This window comes from Ictidomys tridecemlineatus, chromosome 8 (genome assembly GCF_052094955.1).
Source record: "Ictidomys tridecemlineatus isolate mIctTri1 chromosome 8, mIctTri1.hap1, whole genome shotgun sequence".
Taxonomy (NCBI): Eukaryota; Metazoa; Chordata; class Mammalia; order Rodentia; family Sciuridae; genus Ictidomys; species Ictidomys tridecemlineatus.
Window position 1 is genome coordinate 155020672 of NC_135484.1, and position 6098 is coordinate 155026769.

The following is a 6098-nucleotide window of genomic DNA, read 5'->3' on the forward strand; positions in this document are numbered from 1 at the left end:
CCAGAGACCTGCTTGCAGCAGGTGGTAAGGGTAGAATGAGGAATTTGCTATTGTAGTTTTGAAAGAGAAAGATACACACACACAGATGAATTAAGAGAATCAGTGCTGCAGCACAGAATTCACTAAGGGACAAGTCATGAATCCTATCTCTGCTTCTCCCAGCTAATTCTCTGTGAGACCCCAGCTCCTGGGCCACAAACCTCAAGTCATGTACTTACAGCTTGGAGCCAACTATCTGCTGCCATTGGCTGTCCCAGACTCCCTGAAAATAAATGAGGAAAGCAACAAATATCTAGAAAATTGATTAAACTGTGAATAAATGTAATATGGGTTCCCAGGGTCCTCAGATAGGAGTAAATTGGCCATTTTAACTGCTCGATAAACCCAGATCATTTGTGAGAAAAGGTTAAAACCACACCATCATGTGTCCCTCTTCTGCCCTTAGAGAACTGAGAAGCAGTAATACTAAACAGGACAGAGTTCATGTTGGCTGCCGCAGTCCGGCTGCAGCAAAATAGCCGGGGGGGTGGCAATTGCTGGCTTTTCAAAAAAAAAACAATAGCTTACTGAGGTATAGTTTACATAATACTCACCTTAAGTATATCATTTGATGTAAATTTAGACAAATTTCCATAAGTTTAAACAGTTTCAGTAATTTTCAGTATATTTGTATGATTATGAAAGCTTCCATCATCCCAGAAAGCTCCCCTACACCTGCTTTTGTCCAAATTCTGCTCCCTTCCTGGTCCCAGACCACCACTGCTCTGCCTTCTGTCTGTAGTTTGCTTTTCTAGACAAGCCATGTAAATATAGTTAGGACTACAGGCATCATCTGGCTTCTTGGAGAAAGTTTTCTGTTCTTGTGCCTCACCTCATTTTTGTCAGCAGGTACTGGGGACTTGGTCACGGGAAGACATGTAGAAGCTAGGTCACAGTTGTAATCCTGACCTGCCACTCCCTGTCAACCTGGAGCCAGACAGGGCCCCAAACACCATCTCACCACACCAGCTTACGGTCTATCTTACAGGTAGAGCTCAAACTCAGAGACATGCAGGGCCAATCAACTGACACAATCTTGGTGTCCCTTACGAGGTATAAACAGTCACAGTCCAGCACCCCCAGGTCCTCTCCCTCCCACCCTCGCAAATGCAGCCACCCTGCCAGGACCCCTTAACACTTTTCCATAATGTTGCCAACACAGGAAGCAGAGCTTGGTACAACAGGAGCCTTGACACCAATCCCCCCTTTTCCCCAATGGCTGACATCCCTTCTAATTGTTCAGTGACTGCACCACACCCAGGGTAAGGTATCAGGAGGGACCTGTTTGCAGCAGGTGGTGAGGGTAGAATGAGGAATTTGCCGTTGGGGTTTTGAAAGAGAAAAAGTTATTATCAATAGAATCAATCTGTGGAAATATTTTAGGGGAAAAAATAAAGTCTTAATTTAGACATAGCAATAGTCTTCAGTGACTTGGTGAGTTACCAAGAAGCAGAGACCAGAGGTAATAACCAACTATAGTCTCTTTATGGGCTCTCAATTATGTGGCAGAGCACTTACTCAAGAATGACAGCTGTGTACTTAACTGGAAAGCCTGGCCAGAGACCCATGAGCCCTCAGCTTAACTCCATGGCGCGACTTGACAGGAAATACATGGCCGTCTGTGGCTGCAGGAACACCTAGGCCGCCTACTGGTGGGGTTATGATCAAGTGGCACCCAGCACTTGCTCAGCCTGCCCTCAGGAGGAGGTGGAGCCATGGGTACAGGTGCACAGCATTAGACCCTAACTGCCAGAAGCTCAGCAGAGCAGCTTTGGCCTCAGGGCTCCCCAAAGACTGGGGCAGCAGAGTACATGGGACTTCATTCCCAAGATGGACAAGCAGGGACATTTTGGTGGGGAGGCGGTTCCTAGGTAGGCCCAGTAGGAGATAACAGTGGGATACCTGCTTGTTCCCTTCTCAAGTCTTCAGAGGAAACCCCACCCCTAAACATCATGGTAGCTAAGACTTGCAGAGTTGGGCTACCTTAACAAAATGCCAGACTAGAGATCCTCAACAGTTAAAGAGACTGAAAACCCACCAACAAGGAACAGTATCAGTTTGGCAGAAACTTCACCTTCCACTGTGACTGGGATATCTGGCAGCCTTTATATGGACAGAAATGTACAAGAAATGAGTCCCACAGTTGCATTTAACCTTAACTGCTCCTCTACAGCTCACGTCTGGGAGGCTAACCAGCAGTTCAGTCTTCCCTCGTTGAGTACATCCCACATAAGCACCTGAGCAGTTACAACACACAGCACCTACCCATGAAAACTTGCTTTTCCAAGCCTCACGGGAGCTTGGGAGGTCCACACACCATAGACTCAGCAGGCGAAGAAATCATAAAATCCATTAAGAAAAACACCTAATCAGCAACACTCCTAAGAACTGCAACACGTGGCTCTGTATTATGGTTGCAGCTTTCAAGCTAAGTGTTACCACAGCTCTCTTACATCTGAAAAACAGCACAGCTTCCCCTCTGGAGGAACAGGAGATACCTCTTTAGCTTTTGACCTTCCACACAAGGCTTACCGGGAAGCACCACAGCATATTAAAGTAGCCCACTCCAATGCCAACTCCTGAAGAAACGACGCAGACAAGACGCGCAGCCTCAGTTCACAGGAAGAATGACCAGATTTCCCCTGTGAAGGGGTTTATATAGCGCTTGGGTCAACGCTATTGGTCCAAATTTATGCTAATGAGGTTTTGAAAACGTGCTAACGCTATTGGTCAACATGTATGCTAATGAGGTCTTGGAAGTGCTAACGCTATTGGTCAGCTCTTGAGACCAACTCCTCTCCTTTACCCTGCCCCTCTTGAGTTGTTCTCGCCTCGGTTGCTTCCATCGCGGGGTTTGAATCACCGTCAGGGCCGCAGGTCGGCCGACCCTCGCTGGCCTCAGCCCTGGCTCCCTGCGCTTCAGGTTGGTGCCAGCAGGGCAGGCTCCCCGGGCCGTGACCTGCGTGGCAGTCAGCCTGGTCTGCCCCTCTGGGGCAAAGACTTGAGTTTATTTTGACCTTCACTTGCCCATCTGAGTTCTGCTTTGGCGAAGGAAGGGAGTGACCTTTAACTATTGCGAACAGAGCCACAGGCTGGAGGCGGAACTTTCTCCTGAGGTCACACCTTGTTTAAATGCTTATATTGCTTCCTTCTTCCGTCTTTGCCCAGAGGTGCTAAGGAGCCAGTCTTTTAGACAAAACATAAATTTATTCTTGGAGTGAAGATATTAACCACGGGTCAAGTCTGCTGCTCTCTTTCGAGACAACATGGAAGTTTTCTTTTTGGGTACTGGGTGGAACTCACAAAGCCAGATCCGTAGCTCCATTTTGTGCTTTTTTTTTTTGAACTTGCCATGGTCCTGACTCAGCCTCCCCAGCCTCTGGGATTATAGGGATGCACCACGGCAGCCTGGAAGTATTTAGTATGCAGATTTGCCACATTTAGGCCAGGTAATGTCAGCAAGACAACATGCCATCTCTTCAGATAAATATTGATGCATGCCTCAGCTTCCTCAAAGGCAAACCTCTGAACAGTGCCTTCTTTGTGGCATGCAGTTAAACTCAGAGGCAGATGATCCCAGGGAACAAATGAGCCCTTGTTTCCTCCCCTTGAGGGGTTTTGTTTCTTTTGTAATATTGGGATTGAGTACAAGACCTGATACATTCAGGCAAGTGCACTCCACCAGTAAGGTACACTCGCATCCCCTCCTAAGTCTCGCTCTACCACCGAAGTTTGAATATACTTCTAGAAAAATATTAACCTTTCTCTGAAAAGGAGTTCATCTCTCTTGACATGCCCTGCCCAAATGCATTCATTGTTGGGAAAATACTTCTTCCTCTTTTCAAAGTGTCCCTTCAGTCCCAAGCAGGGAACAGGCCCCTGCTCTGCACTCAGGGCTGGCTCTAGACGTTCAGACAGGCACCCACCCACTGCCCAAAGTCACTTGTCTTTCTCCAAATGGAAAACTCCAGTTACTCAAACATAAGCCTCAAATGGCATTTCGGACACCACAGGCAGGTGTCTGAATGTGACAAGAACCAGTGAGACCCTGAGGTCTTCACCCTCCACTGTCAAGATCTGAAGGACGCAGTAGTTTGTTATGTTTGCTTCTTAAGACCTTCGGAAGGCCCATGCTGTGGTGCACAGTTCTTGGCTGCTCTGCCAGCTTGCCCAGTGCCCACCCGTGCTCATTGCTGTTCTTAGGCAATTCAAGGGTGTGATACTTGTCAGTCTTTCCCTCTTCCCAGCCTTCCATGGTGTGAAAAAAGGATACAGCAGGAGTGAGCTCAGGCAGCCCATCTCTCCAGGTCCCAACACTTGTAGATCAAGGTCTTCCCAATTTTATGAATGATTAGAATTTCCTGAGGATTTTTTTTTTTTAAGTCCTGGTTCAAGGTGCTTCCCCCAGGGATGTTAATCTGTCTGTGCTTGGGTAGGAATCTGGACTATGAATGGTAGTGAATTAGAAGGCATCTTGAGTGGGCCATTTGAATTCATCATGGGGCTTATAGTAGTCTGATGCTTTCCCATTTAGAGGACCTTATGTGCGGGAACAGTGCGGGGTTTTGGAAGCAGCCACAGTTGAGCAGTTATGAACGCCCGGGTTACCTGGTGACTGTACTTATTTCTTCTTGTACCTTGACTCACCAGTTTTATTCCAGTCATCAAAGATTTGCAAGAAATGTAAGAAGAAACTTTCTAAATTTAAGGACTGACAGAGATGAGATGTTATCCCACAGGCCATATTCTGCCTGTCTCCATATGCATGTGCAGCAAACCTTTTTATTTTTTACAAATACTTCTCCTCTCCTTTGTTTTGTCTTGAGCCTCAGACTCATACTATTATCAAAAGGAACACCCTAAGTAGAAGAAAACTTGACAGAATTGAAAAATAATGCAAGAAAGAAAGGAGGAAGGAAAGAAGAAAGGAAGAAAATGAAAAGGAAAAAAATAAAGAAAAAAAGAAGGACGTTTTGTCATGGTAAAGCACTGAGATTTCAGAAAATAAAATTTAAAGTTTTAATTTGTACCCAGACAAAAATGGAAATTTGTACAAGAACAGAATAGTTTCTAACACGGGGTGGGGGAGATATGCTGATTGGCCCATCCATTGAAAAACAACTTTAAATGTTAGGCGGGCACTTTCAAACTTGAAAATACATTGACACAGGGACAGTTTGATAAAGGAGACTAAGGGGATAAGAGCCACATGAAAGCAGGACCGCAGGGAAGTGAAGGCTGACTCAGGCTGGCTCATGCTTTGCAGGCATTTGCCGGATCAGATGAACTGTCCTTCAGATGCCTAAAATCAAGAGATGAAGCTTAAGGAGGGGTCTAACAGAAGACTCGCCTCATAGCATCAGAACCCGGAAGAGCTACGCCTCAAATTTGGGGAAATCTAGAGAAAGCAAACCCTCCAGTCTCCGTGTTGGAAACTGACTGTTGCAAACGTAGGACAGTTAGAAGGGAAACCGGCTGTCCCTACTAGAACTTCTAACAACAGCCTGTCCCTTAGACGTGGGGACTAAGTTCATTCTGCCTATGGATTAAACAAGAACAAAACAAAGACCTCAGTCTGTAAATTTAGAGGAAAGTCTCCTTGTGCTGTGTTTCTAGGGGCCTTGTATTGTCACTGCTCAGCAAAGAATTGAAGAATAAGACATAGAAATAGAAAGCACGCAGCAGGTTTATTGCAAAAGCCACAATGGCCGACTCCTCTGAAGGGAAGGAGCCCAGAGCCAGGATTCAGGAGGGGAGGTTTGGGCTTGTTGTTTTTATGGGAAATCCCTCCTTTCCTTTCTCCTCCCCTGTCCACACTCTCCTCACTATTGCTCGTTGCACCTACTCCATGTCCCCACATCTGTTTTAGGTTTTCTGTTGGGTGCTCCACCTAGGAGCACAAGTACGAAAGTGTCGGATGGGGTCCCCCACTTGTGACCATGAGCACTTTCGTCCACCAGGACATCGACTATCTGGAAGACCCTCTCCACGCTCCTTTGGTCTGGTTCCACGCTGCTCCCCCTCACTTGCCATCTTGCCCTGGCTGCCCATACCCACAT